At 47.5% G+C, this 22,457-nt stretch overlaps 2 long non-coding RNA genes across 4 annotated transcripts in view; one reads left to right on the forward strand and one right to left on the reverse strand.

Annotated features, from left to right (window-relative positions):
- The window catches only part of LOC148777355 (uncharacterized), a 71,085-nt gene extending 57,335 nt beyond the window's left edge, over positions 1–13,750 (forward strand). Inside the window, exon 3 of the long non-coding RNA XR_016037859.1 lies at positions 13,351–13,750. This is a non-coding gene — a long non-coding RNA (uncharacterized LOC148777355). The remainder of the gene's footprint in view (positions 1–13,350) is intronic.
- The window catches only part of LOC129556862 (uncharacterized), a 622,407-nt gene that overhangs the window by 113,312 nt on the left and 486,638 nt on the right, over positions 1–22,457 (reverse strand). For 2 of the 3 annotated variants that reach the window (XR_016037858.1, XR_008686110.2), the window contains one exon: positions 19,954–20,110. This is a non-coding gene — a long non-coding RNA (uncharacterized LOC129556862). Of the gene's footprint in view, positions 1–10,248; positions 10,456–19,953; positions 20,111–22,457 lie in introns of those variants that run through there. The other variant, XR_008686108.2, reaches the window with a different exon arrangement.

A 22,457-nucleotide genomic window follows, 5' to 3' on the forward strand; every position in this document is an offset into this window, starting at 1 on the left:
GCCTGCAGCTACTGAAGAAGGAACCTGGTTTCCATCCAAGCTCCTGCAGCTCGCCTCCTCCCAAGGCTCCCACAGCTAGAATCAACATAAAATAGGAAGCTTTTGACATAATTGGAGAGAGTTTCTCTCTATGGCAAACGGGCACTGATTAAAATAGGAGGGGATGCAATGAAAACTTGTAGTATGGTGGCAAATGTGGGCTTGGCTGTTGTGATCATGGTTTGTTGCTTTTGGATGTCCAAATGTACTCTTCAGCTTGTTAACCAGGTGGTTCATGTGAGAGACTAGGACTTTTCAGCTTAGTGTGGAGAGTGTGGGGCAGGACGAGAGCCTTTTGTAAAGATCTTGGGAATATGAACCTCTCATCTCAATGGCCCTATGTAGGAACAAGTGGCATGTAAGAGCAGTGGAAAGGATTAGACAAACTATCATTGCCAAGACTATTAGGACTGTTATGGTAATTCATGACTATCTCTCTGGCAGGGGACATCTATGGGTCTAACAGGTCTGGACTTGAGCCCATTGGACTTACTGGAGTTAAACAAAAAGGTTGGCCTCTAGAGGGCGTACTAGGTCTCGAGTCTGGTGGAGATCCAGTTAAGGACGTGGTTGGATTATAGTTTTACATGAAAACGGGCAAATTGACAAATTCTGATGTCTGAGTAGCAGACTCTGCTTAGACCCTCCTCTCTTTGCACCTTATTTTTTAAGGTTCCTACTTTTGAACTGTGGTGTTGGAGAAGACTCTTGAGAGTCCCTTATACTGCAAGGAGATCCAACCAGTCCATTCTAAAGGAGATCAATCCTGGGTGTTCATTGGAGGGACTGATGCTAAAGCTGAAACTCCAATACTTTGGCCACCTCATGCGACGAGTTGACTCACTGGAAAAGACTCTGATGCTGGGAAAGGTTGGGGGCGGGAGGAGAAGGGGATGACGGAGAATGAGATGGCTGGATGGCATCACCGACTCTGTGGACATGAGTTTGAGTGTACTCCGGGAGTTGGTGATGGACAGGGAGGCCTGGCGTGCTGTGATTCATGGGGTCACGGAGAGTTGGACACGACTGAGCGACTGAACTGACTGACTGACTGACTGACTTCGAGCCTTCCTTTGAAGTGAGGAGTATCTAAGAAGCCACTGTGTGTCCTCCACAGACCAGTGCAAACCAAAGTGGCAAGCAGTTGGAGAGAGTGTGGTGGGTGGGTTAGTCAGGCTGCCTTAAGCTTTAGTGAGTGGCTAGCTTTCCCTGCTCCAGAGTCAGGGCATGCCTGAGGAAAGGGCACTTTATAAGGCTAAACAAGCTAATTGTTAGTCTGTTTCTGGCCAAGGATTCAAGCCAGGGGCCAAATGGAATTCTAGGCTCACACATCAGCCAGCCCAAATTGCCAGGATATTCTATTAGGGCTTGAAGGCATGATTACTAATGAAGGGAGTGGATATCTGCCTGCCTTGGCTAACCCTTCAAGGACCCTATAGGTCCAAGGCACAAGATCCAGAGGTTCTGGTTTTGGCTTCTTATAGACAAAACCAACCAATACCATCTTCAGTGTATAGATAAGGTCATTCAGTTCAGTTCAGTTCAGTTGCTCAGTCATGTCTGACTCTTTGTGACTCCATGGACCGCAGTATGCCAGGCTTCCCTGTCCATCACCAACTCCTGGAGCCTATTCAAATTCACGTCCGCTGCGTCGGTGATGCCATCCAACCATCTCATCCTCTGTCATCCCCTTCTCCTCCCACCTTCAATCTTCCCCAGCATCAGGGTCTTTTCCAATGAGTCAGCTCTTTGCATCAGGTGGCCAAAGTACTGGAGCTTCAGTTTCAACATCAGTTCTTCCAATGAATATTCAGGACTGATTTCTTTTAGGATGGACTGGTTGGATCTCCTTGCAATCCAAGGGACTCTCAAGAGTCTTCTCCAATACCATAGTTCAAAAGCATCAATTCTTCGGCGCTCAGCTTTCTTTATAGTCCAACTCTCACATCCATACATGACTACTGGAAAAACAACAGCTTTGACTAGACAGACCTTTGTTGGTAAAGTAATGTCTCTGCCTTAATGTGCTGTCTAGGTTGGTCATAGGACTCAGAATTCGAGGAACCAGGATTGATCCTTTCTTCCAACTCTTCTCCCAGTGCACCACTGGTCTGGGAGTCAGGATGAATGCATGTCAGCCCTGTCTCTGCCACCTTCCTTGGGATATCAGGAAAGCTCTCTTTAGTCTCAGTTTCCTCATCTGACAAATGCACGACTCACACTAGGCCTTCTACAAATCCAACATTTAGTGATTCACTATATTATCACCCACTCCTAATGTTCTGTTTGAGACATTAGTATTTTTATCTTCTTTTTAAAAAAAATCAGGAATTTGAGCCTGTAGCCAATGATCTTTCCTCCCCCGTTATGAGAAACAATCCTCAGAATCCCAAGGAAACCAGGTCCAGGACTTCTCCCAGGGGAGGTTTCTGCATGCGCATAACCTACTCTGGCTTAAAAAAAACCAAAACTCTTGACGTCCTTCCCCCCAGTAAAGTCAATGACTTGCAACTTCCTTTCCCAAGTCCTCGCAGAATTTTAGGCAAATTAACGCAGGAGCATTTGATCTTCTCCCCAGATGTTCTGATCACAGAAGGGCCACATATGTGCACACATTCCTGGATATTTTTAGGTTTTTTTATAGGCTCCAAAGTTCTAACTGCTTTTTCACTCTGCGCTTTGTGGCCGCTGCCGGGAGATGCTCTGCCAAAGCTGCCAAGGCAGGGCCTGGTGGAAGGGGGCCGGGTCCGGGAAGGCTCCCCGAAGTTGCTCTGAGTGCCTGGATGCTGCATGGCTTCAGTCCCTGAGGCCTCTCTGGCCACTAAGAGGAAGCAAACCGCTGTCAGGTAAGACTTACGGGTTACAGACTCTCCCTGGAAGAGTTCTGGCTGAAAGTCTCCTAAAAATCATAACAAGGCCCCAGTAAAGAGGTTAACAAGATACAGTGGAGAAAATATTGGGCAGAAGGTCAGAGATGTGACTCTGACTCCTTTATAACCAGTTACTTTTCCTCTACTGGGCCTTAGTTTCTCTGTCTGCAAAATGGGATACTTCATACATGTAGAGCAGGGTCTGCAAACTATGGCCTGCAGGTTGGCAGCCTGTTTTATTAAATAATGTTTTACTGGGACAAAGCCCCAATCCCATTTGTATTACATATTATCTGTGACTGAGCTACAACACCAGAGGAGACTAGTTATGATAAAACAACATTGCCTGTAAATCTCAAATATTTACTCTCTGGCCCTTTAAGAAATAGTTTGCTGACCCCTCATGTAGCAGATGGGCTTCCCTGGTGACTCAGTGGTAAAGCGTCTGCCTGCAATGCAGGAGACTCAGGTTTGGTTCCTGGGTGGAGAAGATCCCCTAGAGGAGGAAATGGCAACCCATTCCAATATTTGTGCTTGGAGAATCCCATGGACAGAGGAGCCTGGCAGGGTCCCAAAGAGTTGGGCACAACTGAGCAACTAATCATGCACACACGATGTAGCAGATGCTGCCTTCACCATTCCAGGACATGCCAAAGGCATCCTACTGCCAGCAACTGGGACTTTCCTCCTTCCCTTGGGGGGAGGGGTTATGGAAATTGATGTCCCCGGGAGCAGCCCCCAGCCAATGACAAATGGTTGGAGATAGCTATCCCAGCTCCCTCAGCTTGCAGGTGGGACAAACCTGAAATGAGTGTCTTATTATCTCCTGGATGTTGCCAGTAGGACTGAGCCCCAGATGCCCACAACAGTAGCCTCCTCATCACCATACCATGTGTTGGCTTCCTCCTCTGTCTCCCCTCTCTACTCTTCCAGCGCTGCTTCCTGGATTCCATTCCCTATCAAAACCTCTTGTACTCAGATCTTAGACTCAGGGTTTGCTTCCGCAGGTGCCCAGCCTAAGCAGGACATGAGTCTTGCACAGCTTCTTCTTTCTCTTCCCTGGCATCTGATCTAACTAAGCTGCCCATTCAGTTCTGGACTTGGGTGAAAGGCCACAAGGCCAGGATGTGGGATGTTTTCCTGAACAACCATCACGGTGCTTGGTGACACACTCTGGAAGTGCAGGGGAGTTTGTTCACTGTGGGGTTAGCCTTGACCATAGGAGGGAAACTGACAGATACATGCACCCTACTCTCCCCCTTTGGACTTCGGTGAAGTGTGGTTTCTCTTTGGAAACCTTTCAGGGGATTTCCATGTGCTGAGAGATCATGTCTGCTGAGAGACCTGCTGTGTTTCTTTGGGGCCTCATTGAGTAACCACTGGGTAGGGGTTATCTACGTGACAGCTCCTGCATCTTCCTTTATCTTGTTTCTGAATCTTTCCCTCACCCTAACCACCATAGGTTTGTACCTCCCAAGTAAGGTTTCAGTCCTATATCCTTGCCTCAGGCTCTGCTTTCCAGAGGATGTGAGCTAAGGCATAGGGTTGGTTTAAATAGCTCTTAAGGACTCTTTTAGCGCTGACATACTGCTGCTGCTGCTGCTAAGTCACTTCAGTCGTGTCCGACTCTGTGTGATCCCATAGACGGCTGACATACTAGACCTCTACTAAATCCTATTTTTCACCTAGTGATAAAAAAGATATTGTATATCTACTGTGTTGGACATGAGACATGGTTTAATTCTCACAGGGATTAGTTTTTGAGGTATGTCAGGGTCTTGTTCGTCATAATTCAAATCAGACTGATTTGAATGTTAGAATGTTATTAATATGATAATTATTATTATTAAGTTTTATATGCTAGACCTTGAGTTATACTTTAAAGGTAATAATTGATTCTCATTTAAACCTTATTGGGTTCTATTATTACCTTCACAAGAGGAAAATGAAATTCAGAGAAGGTAAGCCATTCATCCTAAGTTGCACAGTAAGTGGCCAAGCCAGAATGTGAAACCAGATCTGACAGTTTCCAAAGGCCATGTTCAAAATTATGTACTTTATTACATTTTATATAAACAAATATAACACTCTTTCAAAACTTTTTCTTTGAATAACCACTTCACTAATTGAAGATATATGGATGGCAAATAAACACATGAAAAAGATGCTCAATGTCATTAGTTACTAGGAAAATGCAAATTAAAACCATAGTAAGAGGGACTTCCTTGGTGGTCCAGTGTCTAAGACTCTGAGCTTACAATGCAGGGGGTCTGGGTTCGACCTCTGGTCAGGGGACTAGATCCCACACCCCATAGTGAACAGTTTGCATGCTGTAACCAAAGATCCCATGCTGTAACAAAGATTGAAGGTCCCACAAATAGGACTGGGCACAGGCCAGTAAATTAACACATTAAACAAAACAAAAAACCATAGTAAGATACCAACATACCTAGCAGAATGATTAGAAGGAAAAAGACTGACCATACCTTATGTTAGTGAGCATGTAGAGGAATTGGACTCTAACAAACTGCTGATGGAATATAAAATGGTATAGTTAGTTCAGAAAACAGTTTGCAATTTCATAAAGAGTTAAACATCGATTGAACATGTGACCCAGTCAATCTACTCTTAGGTTTTTACCTAAGAAAAATGAAAACATACATCCACTCAGAGTCTTGTATATAACTGTTCATGGCAATTATATTTCTAACAGCCCCAAAATGAAAACAGCAGCAGGTGTATGGACAAATTGTGGTGTATTCATATAGTGGGATACCATTCAATAGTAAAAAAGAAGAAATTTTTGATACATGCAACAACATGCATGATTCTCAAAATAATTATGCTGACTGAAAGAAGCCATATAAAAATGAGTACATGCTCTATGATCCTATTTATGCAAGTGATAGAAGATGCCATGAGAGCAACAGAAGGCAGTGGTTGCCTGTGTGTATGTAGGATGGGTGTGTGAAGACGGATGAGAAGGATAATACAGAAGCCCTACGAAACTTGGAGGGGTGGTGGATACATGTTCATTGTCTCCACTGTGGCGATGGCTTTGTGGGAGTATACACATGTCAACTCTCATCAAATCGAACACTTAAAATATATGCAGTTTATTGTAGGACAGTTGTATCTCAATACAGCTGTAAAATACAGAAATAAGTTCTGTGTGTAACCGAGCACCACAAGAGATGACACTGTAGAATTGTTCTTTTTCATTGTCTTTTGGGATTGCCCGTGGGAATTAGCTGACCGATCTTTTCTTGGCTAATTCAGAATGGTGTAGCCAAAGTGGGAAGGGGGTAGGGATGCAGTACTGGCAATTTGGAGATGGTCTCTTTATCTTCTTGAGCCTCAGCTTCCTTGGCTGTAAAATGGGAATGTCTCTTGTGCCCTGCCTTCCCCACAAAGTTGGTTTAAGGAAAAGTAAGTGACCCTGTTCTCAAGTGTGAATGACCAAATCTCCCAGTTGATATGACATGTACATGACAAGCAACTGTGGCAGACCCAGTCCTGGATGCTGTAGGCCCACCATGGCGGGGCTTGGGGTGGGGGGTACTGGGAGCTCTTACAGACTCCACCTCTAGAACTGGCACAGCCATCTTTCTTCTGTTCTCTGCTCCTCTGTGGTGTTGTTAACAGATACTCTTTGTCTGGTCCCTCAGGCTCTTTCCTGTCTCTGCTTCTCACCTGCTTTGCCTGGCCTCACATCACTCTCTGCATTTTCTCCCGCTCCATCTTCTGCTATTGAAGGACAATAGCCTAGACCTGCCCACCCACCCCAAGATCAAGGAGAGATTGGGACCCCTTGTTCAAGGTCACCCCAGGCAGCGGGGACCAGAATTTGGTTGGAGAGACAGACACACTTCTCAGGGCTTCTTCAATGAGGAAATGGTACAACTGGATCCAGAAGGGTGGGTGAGCTTTGGTCTGATGGAAGTAGGACAGCATTCTAGACAGAAGACATAGAATCTCCTCCTTCAAGGGCAAAGGTCTGGGGTATTGGGACACTGTGAATGACAATGTGATCCCAGCGCCACAGAAGGTGAGGCTGAAGGGTAAGCCATATCATAGAAGCAAGGTTTAGGGTGCCACATGCCGAGGGGTTTGAGTTCAAATCTGAAGGCACTGGGTAGGTACTGAATATTTCCAAGCCTTGGTGTGACAGTCCCAGTTCACTCAGGGGGGCAGGATGGGCAGAAGGGATCATTTGTGGGGTCTTGCTCATACCTCCCCCAGAAGGGTTGCTTTCTCTCTAGAGCTGGGTTTCTTAACTGTGGCACTACTGACCCTGGGAATGGATAAGCCTTTGTTAGGGGCAACTGTCCTGTGCCTTGCAGAGGATTCAGCAACAACATGTTGGCTTCTGCCCACTGGATACCTGTAGCAGTCCCCCAATTGTGACAACCAAAAATGTTTCCAGATGTCTCTTAGGTGGCAAAACTGCTCTTGGTTGAAGACCACTCCTCTAGAGTTATTTTTTGTTTCTTTTCCTTTTTTTTTGAGTATAATATGCATACCAATGGCCCCTCCTGTATTTGCTCTCTTCTCTCCTTCTAAGGCTGGGCAATGCCTGGCTTCTAGCCTTTCCACGAGGCACATGGCTGGATGGTGTCCTTGGCTCCCCAGACAGCCTCATCTCAGCACCTGTGGCTCCAGATCCCTGCTCACGGGGGCTCTGGCTGGGGCTGGCTTCCCGGAGCCAGCAGCCAACAGCTCTGTCCACCTCCATACCAGGCCAGCAGGGCACCTAATCCACTGTTGGGCACACCACGTGGTGCTGAGGAGACTCCTGGACGGGGTGCCACCGAGGTCGGCTGAGACCAGAGCTGTCCAAGCCTGTTGGCCGTGTACCTTCTGTCCCTCTGCCCTGCTGACTGCCAAGCTCGGAGCCTGAAGGGACGAGTCAGCTCGGGAAGCCTGCCAGGGAGAGGGCACCGGGCTGGGGACAGAGGGCAGGTGGTGGCAGCTGGAGGCCATGTGACTGCTGGAGGTTGTGTGTGTCACAGGGCAGAGCCGGGCTGCCGGCTCATTCCCGGGCTCAATCTGAGAAGGCCTCACATGACTTTGCTGTGGGAGTCTGTGTGTCGGGGGTGGGAGAGGAGACTGGAGGGAGGGGGAAGTGATTTGAGGATCCGGGCTGGAAATTCAAAATACATTTATGCATCACAGGCAGACAGTCATCACATGACCTCCCTGATTTTGCTAATGCAGAAATTAGGCGTGCGCGCACACACACACACACACACACAATGTATCTCACCCTCTGCTGTGTGCAGGCTGTGATGGCTGAGAAGGACATTAGGACTGTAGGAGAGGGAGGGGGAGTCAGCCATGCCACCCGCCTGCATCTCCCAACCTGTCAGCAAAACCAGAACATAAACCGGCCCTCAATTTCAGTGCTTTCCATATGCTCATTCGTATGTGAACCTCACAGCCCACTTCCCAGTGAGAACACCAGGCCTGAAGAGGTTCCTCCACTTTCCCTTTTCTTCCTTCCTTAGGTTGTCAAGGTTTTATCTGGCTTTGTTTTTGCTTTAATACTCCCCCTATCAGCTCTCTCTACCTCACCATGGCCCCAAACAGCATAAGCTGGCAGGTCCTTCTTGCTGATGGGAGGAGGTGAGGGGTCATGAACTCACCCTAAGTCTGGAGGCGGGGGGTGGACACAGAATCCCCAGTGGAAGGGGTCAGAAATGCAGGAGACCAGAGTCAGGCAAGTTCTCATGCGGCCAGGGTGAGAATCAGCACAGTGAGCTCTCAGAGCCCCGGAGGCTCCTTCCCTCAGAACTGAGAGGAAAGTCCTAAGGTTCCTCTGGCAACACAACCTCACAGCCTCCAGTGGGCCAGAGACTGTATTTAGTTGTGCTAAAATCCTAAAGACCTAGGTTAGGACTCCTAAACCTATGTCCTCAGCGTCCAAGAGGACAAAAGCTTGGAAGCAGGCTCTGTACCCTATGGGAAGAGAGCCACCTACTGCGTGCTTGCCGAATGTTTCACCTCGAGGGTTATTACTTTCAAAATAACATTTAATATATTTAATCTCATTACATAAGCAAGATATGTTCAGTGCAGAATATCTGGGAAAGCCAATAAAATATAAAGAAGGAGATTAAAAATTCACCATCATCTCACCAATAAGAAACAACTACTGCTCAAATTTTGGTATGTAGTTTTCTCATCTATAAACTATAAAAAACCAGAGTAATTATATATATACATATAAATATAAAGCTTATATATATAACATAATGTTTATATGTATACATATAAATGATTGAGGCATAACATATAGTAAAACTGTAGCCCACCAGGCTCCTCTGTCCATGGGATTCTCCAGGCAAGAATACTGGAGTGGGTTGCCATGCCCTTCTCCAGGGGATCTTCCTGACTCAGGGAAGTCCATATATAATACAATAGAACATAACATAACATAATATTTATAAATGATTGAGGCATAACATTTAGTAAAAGACATATATTTTAAGTTTATAGCTCAGTACATTTTTACATATTATTGCATCCGTGAGACTACAACATCTCAGAATCCAGAAAATTCCCTCCTCCCTTTCCTCAGTCAATAACTACGTCCATCTTCAAGATGTAGCTGGTATTCTGACTTTCATAGTTTCAGATTAGATTTGCCTATTCTTGAGTATAACTAGATTACTACAGCATTTATTCTTTTTTTTCTTTTAATCTAAAAAAAAAATAGCCATACATTCACATGAATCAGCCATGGGTGTACATGTGGAGAAGGTGAGGGTGGGATGATTTGAAACATTATCCTATGTGAAACAGATCGCCAGTCCAGGTTCGGTGCATGTGACATGGTGCTCAGGGCTGGTGCACTGGGATGACCCTGAGAGATGGGATGCGGAGGGGGGTGGGAAGGAGGGTCAGTATGGGGAACACATGTACACAGTATTTATTCTTTTGTGTTTGGCTTTACTCACCCAATCCGTGGCATCTACTACAAAGCCTAGCCTAGAAAAGGTACTCTGCATTGGCACGAGAAAACTCTGTTGGATGCATGTTGAGTGAATGAGTGAGTGAGTGAATGGCTGAATAGATAGGCTTTGGTGATCTTCTGTGTTTTTTGCTCACTGTCTGGTGGTCCCAGTGGAGAAGGGAGAGCCGTAGGGTGGCTCATGTCATGATCCGGGTGAGAGCAGATGAACCTGGGCTCAAAGGAGGCCCTGTGGAGAGTGAGGAGGCCTGTCTGCCTGGCACTCACAAGGGTTGGGTTGGTGCCCGTGAGGACAGGACCCAGGGTATTTTTAGAAAACCCATCAGGGCTGCCACTTGACAGTTAGGTGACAGCCTAACTGTTTTTGTCCCATGGCTTTATGTGGAGCCCCCACCCGGGTCTGCCCCTGTGGGCTATGAGCCCACTGTCCCCCTCTAAGCACGTGGGAATCATGCTCAGCAGTGGCTTGGGGTGATGAACAAGCACAGAACGAGGGGTCTGGAGCGTTTCTGGAAAGCACATCACTGGAACACAGAAATGCTTGGAGAAATGGTGCCCCAAGAATCCTGTACCCTAAGAAAGAGATGCATGCTCTTTAGGATCAGGGTCACAGCAGAGCTCCCAGACAATGTACCCCCCTTTATTATTCAAAGTTATCAAGGTTGAAAAGGACCCCTTTTTTCCCCCTACCCCACCTGGGGCTTGAGCCCCTTTGACTTTCTTTCCAACACAGGATCAGCTTTCACACCCACCTTTTTGCTTTTTCTACAATCAACACTCTAGCCTAGCCACCATCATCTCTCACCTGTCCTACGCCAGCTTCCTCCTGCCTCCATCTACTCCTGTTTCTTGTTATCCATTCTACTCGACAGCCAGGGCTCGGGGGCTCTCTTGTAGTCTTGACAAAGTGTCTGGATATAGCTGGAAAAGGGGCAATATCCCTGGAGAGGGATGGAACCATGATCTGCAGGACAGAGCTGCTGGGCTTCCCAGGTGGAAGGAGGAGCCATGGACAGCAAAGTGGGAGCCACTCTGAGATGCTGCTGGGGCTAAGAGGTCTGATGTGAGAGGGACAGGACAGGCAGCACTGGGATGACACAGGTGGGCCTGAGACCAGGCAAGGTTTTATTATCTTCTGAAGATTCATTTCTCTTGAGGGAAAGGATTCCTTGGGCTTGGGAATAAATGGGTTGTGGGAGATTAAGAGGCAAGGGATCTGCTGGTTTTGTTTTTTGTTTCTCCTGTATGACAGGAAAATTGCCTTTGGGAATGTAGGAAATCAGTTCTCCATGAGTTCATGAGCTATTGGGGTAGAAGACAGTCATGCTATAAACTTCTAAATCAGATGAACAGGCCTCTGACAAACTGTTAGAATGAGTGCTGATTATTGAGAGTGTTTATGCAGCATGTGACCTGGTGTGGGTTGTTAATGCTGTCCTGGAGACAGCGAAATTTCAGATCAGCAGTATTTTGGGGTTCCACTTGGAAAGAGCCCACCCCTCAGCTGACTGGTGCTGTTCTCCGCCGGGTGATTTAGTGATCAGACTTGCTCAGTCAAGAGGGAGCAGCATCACGACAAGGCACCTGTGCCCATCTGCCAGTTTGGATGAACAGCTAGATCACAGGGTCAGTAATGCCTCCTGGCCAGAGTACATGAGCCGAGCAGCTGTCCCTGACATGCTGGCCAGGAGAGGTCCTCTTACCAAGGCAGCCAGGTCACCACGGGGAGTGTGAGGTCTCCTATGGTCAGAAGGGTATGTGAGTGTCACGGCTATGGTCAGAGGGAGGCAGGAAGCCTGCTCTTGGCCCCTCACACAGATATAAATCCAGGAAGCTGGAAAGGAGGCCATTAAGGTCAGGATGGAGGATACTCCCAGCATCCCCTGCTGCCAGAGGGATGGGTCCATGGTACACTCAGAGATTGACTGGGAGAAGAGATAGGAGCAGAGCTTGCTGCAGTTAAATAATTCCTAGATTGCAGAGCATCTCTGAGCTTTATTTTCCTCTTTTGTAGAATGAGTAAAATGAGATTAAGGATGAAAATTGCCCCATAAATTGAATGATGTTATGTGCATCTAACACATTATTTTCCCCAGAAATTTTCATGTTTAATATTTTTATCAGCAAGTTGGAGGAAGCTAGTGTGTGCAGGCTTATCACATGTGTACAGAAAAATTCAGCTAGGAAGGGTGGTTGAGACACAGGTAAGGGAGACCTTGGGTTGCAGGATCTGAAAACTCTATATTACCCTGGTTTCTCTCCCCTGTGTGCCCTCTCTGCATGATCCTTGGAAAACACAGTGCCCCTAAAGGAGCTCCATGCTTATGATGTGGCTCCTCCCTCTCTCTAATTTAGGGTTTCTCCTCCTCAGCATTGTTGGCATTGTGGTTTGGTTGTGGGGGCTGTCCAGAGCCTTGAAGGATGGTTCTCTACCCAGGCCGGGAGTGAAGAAGGAAATGGCAACCCACTCTAGTATTCTTGCTTGGAGAATCCCAGGGACAGAGGAGCCTGATGGGCTGCCATCTATAGGGTCGCACAGAGTCGGACATGACTGAAGCAACTTAGCAGCAGCAGAGGTCAGGAGTGCTACCCCTCAGACGCCCCTGGGAGACAAAATTCCCCCTAGTTTGAAACCATCTTTCTAGCTTCATCCGTTGAACATTTCTGCCAGCATCATATGTGGCTTTGGTCACATCAAAGTACATGCGGCTGCTCTAAATAAATAAAGGTTTTTCACACCTTTCCTATACCTTTGTATACACAGATTCCTCCCTCTATCATCTTTCCCCACTCCTGCCTTTGAAGCTTCTTAAAATCTTGCTCATCTTTGAAAACTCATCTCAAGCATCCCTTCCTCTGGGACACCATCCCTGAGGCTCGTGGCCAGTGAGTATATTCACAGTATACATCTTCTGGAGCCCTGGCTGCACGGATTTCAATTTTTTGCTTGTGATTCTATCTCATTGGAATATAGGCTTCTTGAGGGCAAATCCTGGATCTCCTTTACCTGTGCTCCCCAGTGCCTGGTACACAGCCTAGCATAGAGGTGGGCTCAGTAAATCCTAGTTGAGTAATATCATTTAATGAGTTACTACTGGCTGGTTACAGGATATAAAATGCTGTAGTCCAAATGAGGTCACTTTTTAGATCTCATTAAAGCAGGGAGTCTAATACTCCATCCTCAGACAGCACAGCAAATCTCATCTCATGTGCAGACAAAAATCAATTTATTATTATTTTAATCTCTAGGATGCCAGAGAGGTGCAGGGGAGTTTCCTCCTGTGAAAAATCTCTGTCTGACTCTGCCCTTGAGAAAACACTGGTGTGGCTACAGTAGGTAGCCCTTCCTCTCTGAAAGACGCTGAGTGAGGTCGGACGCTGACCTCAGCCAAACTTTCTGCTTGCATCCCTCCTGAGCGAGGGGCTCTGACCACAACTTTCTTAAAAATATGCTCCCTCCTGTCCCAGAGCACAGCCCCACCCTGCAGCTTCCAGAACCCTTGGCTCCGGGACTTTCTCCGGCTCTCCTCTTTGCATTGTCAAAACGGAACAGACTGCGCAGAAGGAACGCGTTTGGTGCTGAGACCGGAGCCAGGGCACTATGCGCGGATCCAGACAATCTGCTCCACTCCTTCCAAGGAGAGAGGAAAGGCTTTCAGTACTTGCTGACAACCAAGTCAGCGATGGGAACATCTCTGGGTGACCAAGGCTAAACAAAGCAAGAGATGTACACCCTACGCTGATGCACTTTGAAAAATAAAGGGCTTTTAGCTTTAAATACCGTGGTTTCACTGTGTGTGTGTGTGTGTGTTTGTGTTAGGGTGGTTGTGGTGATGCAAAACCTGTCAAGTCCAACCTCCGCCCAGAGCTTGAATTGCACTGATGGCCCCTCTTCCACACTTCCCTTGGATACCTTCAGGGGCCGAAACCTCTCACTTTTAGATAGCGCTGTCTAATAGAAAGCTTTTGGTCACTTTGATGGTTTATCCTTTTGTCTTAAGTCCAATTCTTTCCTCCATTTGGAACTGGTTATCATTCTTCCCCGGGAAAGATTTTTAGAGGCAACTATGTTTGTTACCACCCAAATCTATTTTTCGGGCTAAACAGACCCAGTTCTTTCAAATGTCTTTCCCGTGACAGTTTTGAGTCTCCCTGCTTCCTGATCATCACTTTCTTGTCACCACATAAGTGACACAATACTCTCGTTGTCTGTACTTCTCACACAGTGAGTTATTTGGGATGGACACGTTTTCCAGAGGGTTGAAGGGTTATCTCTTTACCACCACACTTTTAAAAAGCATGACAGAAAGCATGCAGGATGCGGGTCCCTTGTAGCAAGCATAGATCTCTATCATTTTTCTTTCTGATGTTTCTCATCACCTCTGACATCATCTCATGATACTTCTCCCCACACACCTCTCCAAGCCTCTTTGCTTACCATCTCCCAACAAGACTGGACTTTCTGTGCCGTCAGAGAAAGAACAAGGACCAATGAGAGGAAGCCGCAAAACGTCAGATTACGTGTGGATATGAGAAGCACCTTCTGCTGGCTGAGTGGTTCAGTGAAGAAAAGGGGTGCTACTGGCTGGGAGCAGGATCTTGGCTTCAAAGGTGTTAAGCATGGGCTTCCCTGGTGGTCCAGTGGTTAGGAGTCCACTTGACAATGCAGTGGACACAGGTCCAGTCCCTGGACTGGAAAGATCCCAGATGCTGAGGAGCAACTAAGCCCATGGGACACAGCTACTGAGCCCAAGCACTTCAAGTACTGAAGCCTGAGTACCTAGAGCCTGTGCTCTGCAACAAGAGAAGTCACCATAATAAGACGCCCATGCACTGCAGTGAAGAAACCCCGCATGTTACAACTAGAGAAAGCTCGCACAAAGCAACAAAGACCCAGCATAGCCAGATAATAAATAAATAAAAATATTTTTCAAAGGTGGCAAACAGAGAAACTTGTCAGGGGTGTCCTTGGGGTGGCTCCACAGGTACATCTGCTAAGGAAAGGACTAGGTGCTCCATAGTCTCCTCCAGCTCTGGATTTTGTGGTTGTGGACAAAGATTCCACAATGGGGTTTTATGTGAAATGAGGGCTCCTGCGTGTCCTTGTGACTGTTGTGAGAGAGGGAATGGAATGCCAGTTCCTTCAGCCAAACAGCGGTGTGGCTGGTGGCTGAGTTGAGCCCCTCGAGAAGAGGGCACAGCATGAAGAGTGTGGTGACAGGCAAGAGGAATGAGGGGGTGACTCTGCCTCCTGTGTTTAGAGGACTTGAAGGCCACGAGCTTTGAGACCTCCAGTTGGTCTGGGAGTGTCTGAAGTTCTGAAAAGTATAGGGGTAGTCTGGGACATTGTCCTGGAACCATTTGCCAAATTCCTGGACACCAGAGTGGCCACTGGGCTTACTGTAAATGTTGGGATGTCAGTGTTTTCACAGAATGCTGGAATCTCAGGTCTGGGTGAGACTTTGGCACTGGTCCAGTCCAACCCCTCAGAGCTGGCACTCCCTCTGGAGGCCTCATCCAACCCCTGCCAAACACCTCAGTGTTTGATTAAAGGAAATGATAGATGGAAATGATCGACCATTGGCAGGTAAATAAATATCTCCCCTCTCTCTCACTTCTCCCTTTGCATGATAGGAAGCTCCCTGCCTTCTGAGACAACTCACTCCACCTTGGGGTGGTTTTTCCCTGAAATCTGCTTAGCTGGGTACTTGGTGCCCTTGTAGGACATTTTTAAAATTGATTCCATGTTATCTGAGGAATCAGGTGTTACTTATTACAGTTGCTTATGATCAACACGACTACTAACAGTAAACTTGTGCCAGGCACTAGGTTGAGTACTTTACAAACTAAATACAAAAGTCAGGCTTAGGAAAACTCCAGTGCTTACTGGTTCATGCCATTTCATGCAGTCTTCATGTTCCAGAGCATAAGATCCAGACTCAGATATTAAGCCACCGACCCTAGCTCTGTCATGGATGGATCAAAGTCATCTCCCTAAAGGAGGTGTGGTCACCAGGATTTCTGGACAACTTGTCTTCCTAAGGAAGCCAGTCCTGCAGGAATGTAGTTAGAAGCAGTGGTTTTCTTGAGGGTCACACAGAGACCCTCATCAGAACTGCCCTACCCATCCTGTGTCAGGAGGCTGGGCTAAAGAGACATGTTCTGCAAAGTCCAGATGAAATGGAGGGCCTTCTCTGGCCACTGTGGACGGCAGAGAGGCAATGACAGTCTCAAGTCAGGTTCCTTAGAAGCAGAGGCTGAGAAAGGGTATTAGGTCTCACGGTTTACAGAGGGAAAAACCTGCAAGGGAGGGAGATAGAGAAGCAGGATAGGGAGTAGAAAGGAACAAATGCCAATGTGTTTGAGCGTAGGGCTAGCAGATAAAATACAGAGCGTCCAGTTACATTTGAATTTTAGAGAAACAGTGAGCAATTTTTACTACAAGAATTTCTAAATATTGCATTGGACGTGCTTATACTAAAAATGTGTGCTTTGTCGATCTGAAATGCGAATTTAACTGGATATCCTGTATTTTTATTTCCTAAACCTGGCAACCCAGTCTAGGCCGACCAATCAGCTCTGTGTGCCCCAAACTGACAGATACCTGGGTCGTGAGAGTTTCAGTGCCCTAAACTGTGGTCTCAGGTAAAGCTTAGCCTTGGCCTAATCTTTGGAGAGGGGGTGGAAGTGGGACTGACACTCTGGAACCTAAAGCACACGACCAAAGTGTCCCCTTGAGAGGAGGGCACTGCCGTTTCAGATCCCTGTTTCACTTAGTCATCCCTGTGCTGGCTGTAGTGGCGGGGATTGGGGGAGGGGGATGTGGAGGCGGGCAGGCTGACCTCCTGGAGAGGCAGCTCCTGTTTCCTGAGGGCAGTTCGCCCAAGAAAGCGGGCAGCTGTGAGTCAATACCAGGCAAGCAGGTCACACTCACAGCATCTGGGGGTGGGGTGCAAAGGGGCCCAGAGTGTCCCATACCATCTGCTCCACCCTCTACAGGCCTCCAGCCCAGAGGCTCTACTCCACCCTTCAGGACAAGGGATGAAAACTAAGCCTGACTCCGGTCCCACTGATCAGTGGGTTAGCTCCTCTGTCCTAGGCTGGATGTATGGGAAACTCCAGTGCAGACTGGTTGGGATGTGCTGCCATGTTCACAAAGTTCTGTGAGAGCCCAGAAGAGGGGCTTTCATTATTTTCCTAACTGGGAGAAGGACCAGAACAGATTTTACAGATAGGGTAATATCTGCACCAGGCCTCGGAAATGAGTGGGAGTTTGTAGGGGTGGAGAGGTGAGGGGGTGGTTAAGGACAGGAGGGGAAGGTGCAGCTGAGGCATAAAGGTCAAAGTCCTAGAGGCTGAGATGTAAAGAAGTCTTCTCATCAAGTCCCCCAGGAAGCAGTTACATGGGGCTTTAGTTTCTTTTCCACAGACTGATCCCTAAGCCAGGCGAGCACAATGCCTTGTCAAGGTAGTAGATTCTACTGGGGCAGGTTTTGTCTGAATGACAAAGTATCTGGTCAGGCAAAGGGCTGAAGGACTTATTTTCTGACCTAGGCTAATGCTTTGGAAAGTGCTGGCGGCCCTGCTGACTTGGGGATGCCCGGACACCTGGGGAACGTCCCAGTCCTGGCAGGGGAGGCCCCGCCACCCGGCCCTGGCCCAGATCCATGGGAAGACAAGCTTCCTTCTCACCTTTCCAGTATATCCTGAAACCAGAAGCCCCATGACACTGGCTTCTCTGTCCCTGCTCTGGGATTTCAGCTCTGGCTGAGGCAGGATACCCATGCTGCTGAGAAGCCTGAGAAGCTTCTGGGACAAAGGTGCAGGGAGGGTCAGCTGGGGAGAGCGATGGGACCCAGCCCAGATCAGTGTCCCCATTTCTGGGCTGAACTCGGCCAGCATTGTAGAGCTCAGCATCTGATTCTTCCAGTGGCCTTGTGATTTCTTTTCAGCCCTTTGCAGAGGGAAGGAGGGCTATTAAGCCCTTATGCCAACAACTTACTTGCTGTGTGACCTTAAACACATCACTTGGCCTTGCTGAGCCCACCTTCCCATCTTTACTAATGACAAAAACATCAACACTACCAACTAACATCCTTGCAGCATTTGCCAGCTTTCACGATAGCATGGTCACATAAGTTTTCTGATTTAGATTTCTTAGCAAATTGTGAAGTGGGTGAGTAGGCAAAGTAGCATTAGTATCTCCAATTTAAGGAAGAAGAAGTTAAATATAAACAGTGTAACTTGCTCTACTGTTATAGCCACAAGGCCCCTGGGATTAGGGCTCTTGACTCTAGGACACCAAATAGACAATGATCTCTTATCAGAGTCTCAGGAAATGTCTGAGACAAGTCAGCACTTTAAAAGTCTTGATGATGGGACCCAGGGAGCATTTGGTTTCCATGAGTTTTCTGACACCTACAGAAGCTGGACTCGGGAGGGTAGGGTGTTCTACAATTGGCCCTGTATTCTGTTTCTGCTGCAGTCTGATGTGAATTCAAATCTCAGTTCCCTGTGCTCTTAGAAATACAATAAAAATATTTCATTCTGAAGCCATGACACCAATTGTTTGTAGAAATAAAATAAGATTTGACAAGGTGGTGTTTCTCTTGGGATCCATTAGGGAGGTCCCAGGAGCCCCAGAGCCTGAGGGCTGGTGTCCTTTTTAGATTCCAAGGTGACTGTATCTCAGATCAGTCATTGCTTAGAATCTAAAGAAGCAGACCAAGCTAGTGCTGAGGGTTCCGAGGTGGGAAAGGTCTCTTCCAGTTGGGGTGAGGGGCCAAGGAGAGGAGCAGAGCCAGGGAAAGAAAATAATAAAAACAGTGTTAATGAAGACTGTTTATTTTTTTGGAGAGGTAAGAAGGAAGCAGTTGGGAAGATGTGAGGTTTGGGGCCAGCAAGGAGTTTGCATCCAGACATAGATTTTAGCATAGCCACTTATGAGCTAAGCGAATCCAGGCCAGTCGCTCATCTCTCTCTATCTCCTCACCTGTGACCTGGGTGGGGCAAGACCACACCCTGGCACCACTGTCAAAGTCCAGGTTTCCAAAGGGCTGGCAGAGTGCTTGACCACAGCGGGGACTCAATATGTGTTCATTCCACTGGTTTCCTCCTCTTCCCTTAAATGAATCACTCGCCCAGAAAGTATGGAACTCTCTTTCATCAAAATACACAAAAACTCTGTCTTCTTAGAGAAATCCGACAAAACTAACTTTTAAGATGAAAAAAGGGCTCTGGATGAATAATGAACCCATTGACTTATTTTCTTCTAACCTTGCCATCCATGCTCCCGCAAACATGCACACACACACATGCACATACATGCACACACAGAACTGGTATGGCATGGAGAAGGATGGCCAGCATCCTGCTCAGGCTAAATGTGGAGGCAGAACAGGCCATTCTGGATCCCCTGGGAGAATGGGATCTGTGCTTGGCCCCTGCCAGCAGGCTCTGAGAACCAACCACAGGCCTAGTGTCCACTGCCCACTCTGCCCTGTGAAGATGGAGCCCAGTATCCCCATTCCGATTTCCTCTTGGGAAAAAAAAGGAAGGGAATTGGAGACAGAAAGACGAAATGAAAGCAAAACGATGGAAGGAAGGAGGGAAGGTAAGAGACCTGGTACAAGTGTGAAATCAAAATAATAGACTCAGGCTAGTGAGATACATGTGAACAGAGTGTGACGTGGGCAACCCCCACAAATAGACCTTCTGTTAAAAATAGCCTTTGTCTAAATGTGGAAAGAGTGTAAATATAGTAGCGGTTTCGGCTTACTACTAGCCGAGCCGCCCCAGCTCCAAGTAACAGAGGCTTATTATAGGATGTGTGCGTCAGCAGCAGGAGAGGAGGGAGGGCAGACGGGCAGGCCCTGGGCTGTGGGTACAGTACCCTCCGGCCAGCCAGGGTCAGCCGGCCTCTTGTGGAGTGGGACGGCTGGGTTGCCCTAAAATGCTCTCACAGAACTCTGATGGGCAGAAAACTCCAGCCAAGCTGGGGGGTGGGAAGGAAGGAAGGAGTCATGGTGCTGAATGGAATCTGGGGAGGATTGTCTTGAAAATGCTACTCACTCTCCTCTGGAGCGTCACCAGGCGGTGTGCTCACTGTCCAGGACGCTGCTCGCTCCTGGACGTGGCAGGAAGCTTTCAAAGGAAACCCCTGGGATGACTGGGCTGTGGACAAAGCAGTTTCCTCAGTCCTGAGTGCAGGGGACAACCCCCTGGAAACCTGTGGAAAGTGCCAGAAAAGGATTTGATTCAAATCAAATCAGTTTGATTTAAAAAAAAAAAAAAGACTTCGGGTTTTAATCTCCATGTCCTGGGCTTTACTTAGTAGGTATGCAGAGCACGGTGAGTGACGGTACGGCTAACTGGCTGAGGGCGCTGCTTTCCCGGGGCAGAACCGAGAGAGGACTGTTCTGTGGGAAGCTCACTGCTCCTCATTCTCTTGATCAGGTGCCCATGGAGTGATTGCCTGTGTGGGTGCTAAGACCTGCTCCCGGCTGCATGTCTCATCTGACCTCTTAGGGGACCCTCATTATCCCCCTGATCTGTCACTGTTTAACCCAGATCATCACTCCTCTCTGCTCAGTACATGTTTGTGTATATGTTACATATGCACACATCCCAGCGCGCGCGCGTGCGCGCACACACACACACACACACACACACACACACATACAAAGTTAGCAGTCTGACACCCATTTCCAGCAAGAGCCCTTTGCACCCCTTGCTTCCTCCCACTCTGGCCTCTTTCTCCCACTGTGTCGCTCTGTTTGTCCTGCTCTAGCCCTCTGGCTGCTTCTTTTCATGCCTAACCTTGACTGTTTGCCCCTTGGAGAGAAGACACACCTGGCCCCTCCAGGTAGATCTTTAACTTCTTCTCAGGCACCACTGAGGCTTGCTGTGTGGCTCTGCCCGCCTGGTTCTGCCATCCCCAGAGACTACCCTACTGACTTAGCTCTTGCCCCAGGACTGATGTCCTTATCATCTCTCACCTACACACTGATACTGGTCTCCCCAGTACCATCCAAACTGCCCTGAAAAGCACCTTTCCAAGATGCAGGCTCAACACTGTCACTGCTCCACTCAAAATACTGGCAGTGACTCCCCATGGCCTGTTGGACAAATTCCACCTCTTGGAAGGCCCTTACTTGTCCTCCCACCATCTGTATACCTCTTCTGAGAAGCCTTTCTGGATCTCTTATTCTACCCCAAATCTTTAGTTGTTCTTATATACCTGAAAATGAATCACAAGGCCTTATCCCATGTCTTGGTGAGGGGCCCTCTCATGTGCTCCAACAGAGCCTGTATGTTCCTTTCCTACCACACGTATCACTCTGGGTCAGAGTTGTCTTTTTAACTGTTGGTTTTGCCCAGTGGATTATGACTCTATAAAGGCAAGGTCTGGGAGGAGGACTTGTTCATGCCTAGCATGGTGTTTGGTTCATTGCACTGATTGAAATGGGCTTCCAGGCCTCTCTCCTTCTGCTGTGGCCTGAATATTTGTGTCCCCTAAATTCATTTGTTGAAAACCTAATCCCCAACGTGATGGTATTTGGACACGGGGCTTTGGGGAGGTACTTACATCATGAGAATCCTCCAATTAAAAAAAAAAGTAACTAACAAGTACCTACTATATAGCACAGGGTAACTCTGCTCAATATTCTGTAATAACCTAAGTGAGAAATGAATTTGAAAAAACATAGATGTATCTGTATTATAACTGATTCACTTTGCTGTATACCTGAAACTAACACAACGTTGTAAATCAACGATAGTCCAAAATAAAATAGAAATCTTTTAAAGAACCTGCAATAAAAAAGCCCACCTGATGGGATTAGTGCCTTTTTCAGAAAAGACAGGAGAGGTTTTACCCCCCTGCCACGCGAGGACCCAGCAAGAAGACAGTAGACCAGGAAAAGGGCTGTCCCCAGCACCCAACTGTGCTGGAACCCTGATACGGGACTACCTGCCTCCAGTTCTGTAAGAAGTAACTATCTGTTGTTTAAACCACTCAATCTGTGGTATTGGTTATGGCAACCCAAGGTGATGAAGACAACTTTACCTTCTACAGAGGCCACCAGCTGTTTCCAGGCTCCTCTGCTATTTTCCACAGCCCCTGCTACTGGCCCTTTGGACTGGTGTTACCACCCAGATACAACCCTGAGGTGGTGAGCCTGGAGTCAGGAGAACTGGGTTGGAGTCTCACCTCCACCTCTTAGCTGTCTGCCATTGGGCAAGTTGCTGCACGTTTCTGACCAGTTTTCTCAACTGTGAAAAGGGGTAACACCACTCACTGCATGGGGTGACTGTGAGAGGCAGAGAGTGTGGAGCACCTTTCAAATATTGGGGCCTTTGTCACAGCCCTCGCCCCCTGACGGCTGTGGTTTGGAGACCTGCTCAGATCCAGTTGTGTTGACTCAAGCTGCTGTTTGAGCTCATAAGGATGTCCTAGAAAGCACTTTTGCCACCTCTCTGTGTTAACAGCTCAAAATCTTGCCAGGACCCTTTTGAGCACACAATTATTTTCTTCCTCAAAATCCTTAAAAAGAAAAAGGCTTGAATGGCAATCA

Source organism: Moschus berezovskii, chromosome 7, assembly GCF_049115385.1.
Source record: "Moschus berezovskii isolate FMDL1 chromosome 7, NW_MosBer_1.0, whole genome shotgun sequence".
NCBI lineage: Eukaryota > Metazoa > Chordata > Mammalia > Artiodactyla > Moschidae > Moschus > Moschus berezovskii.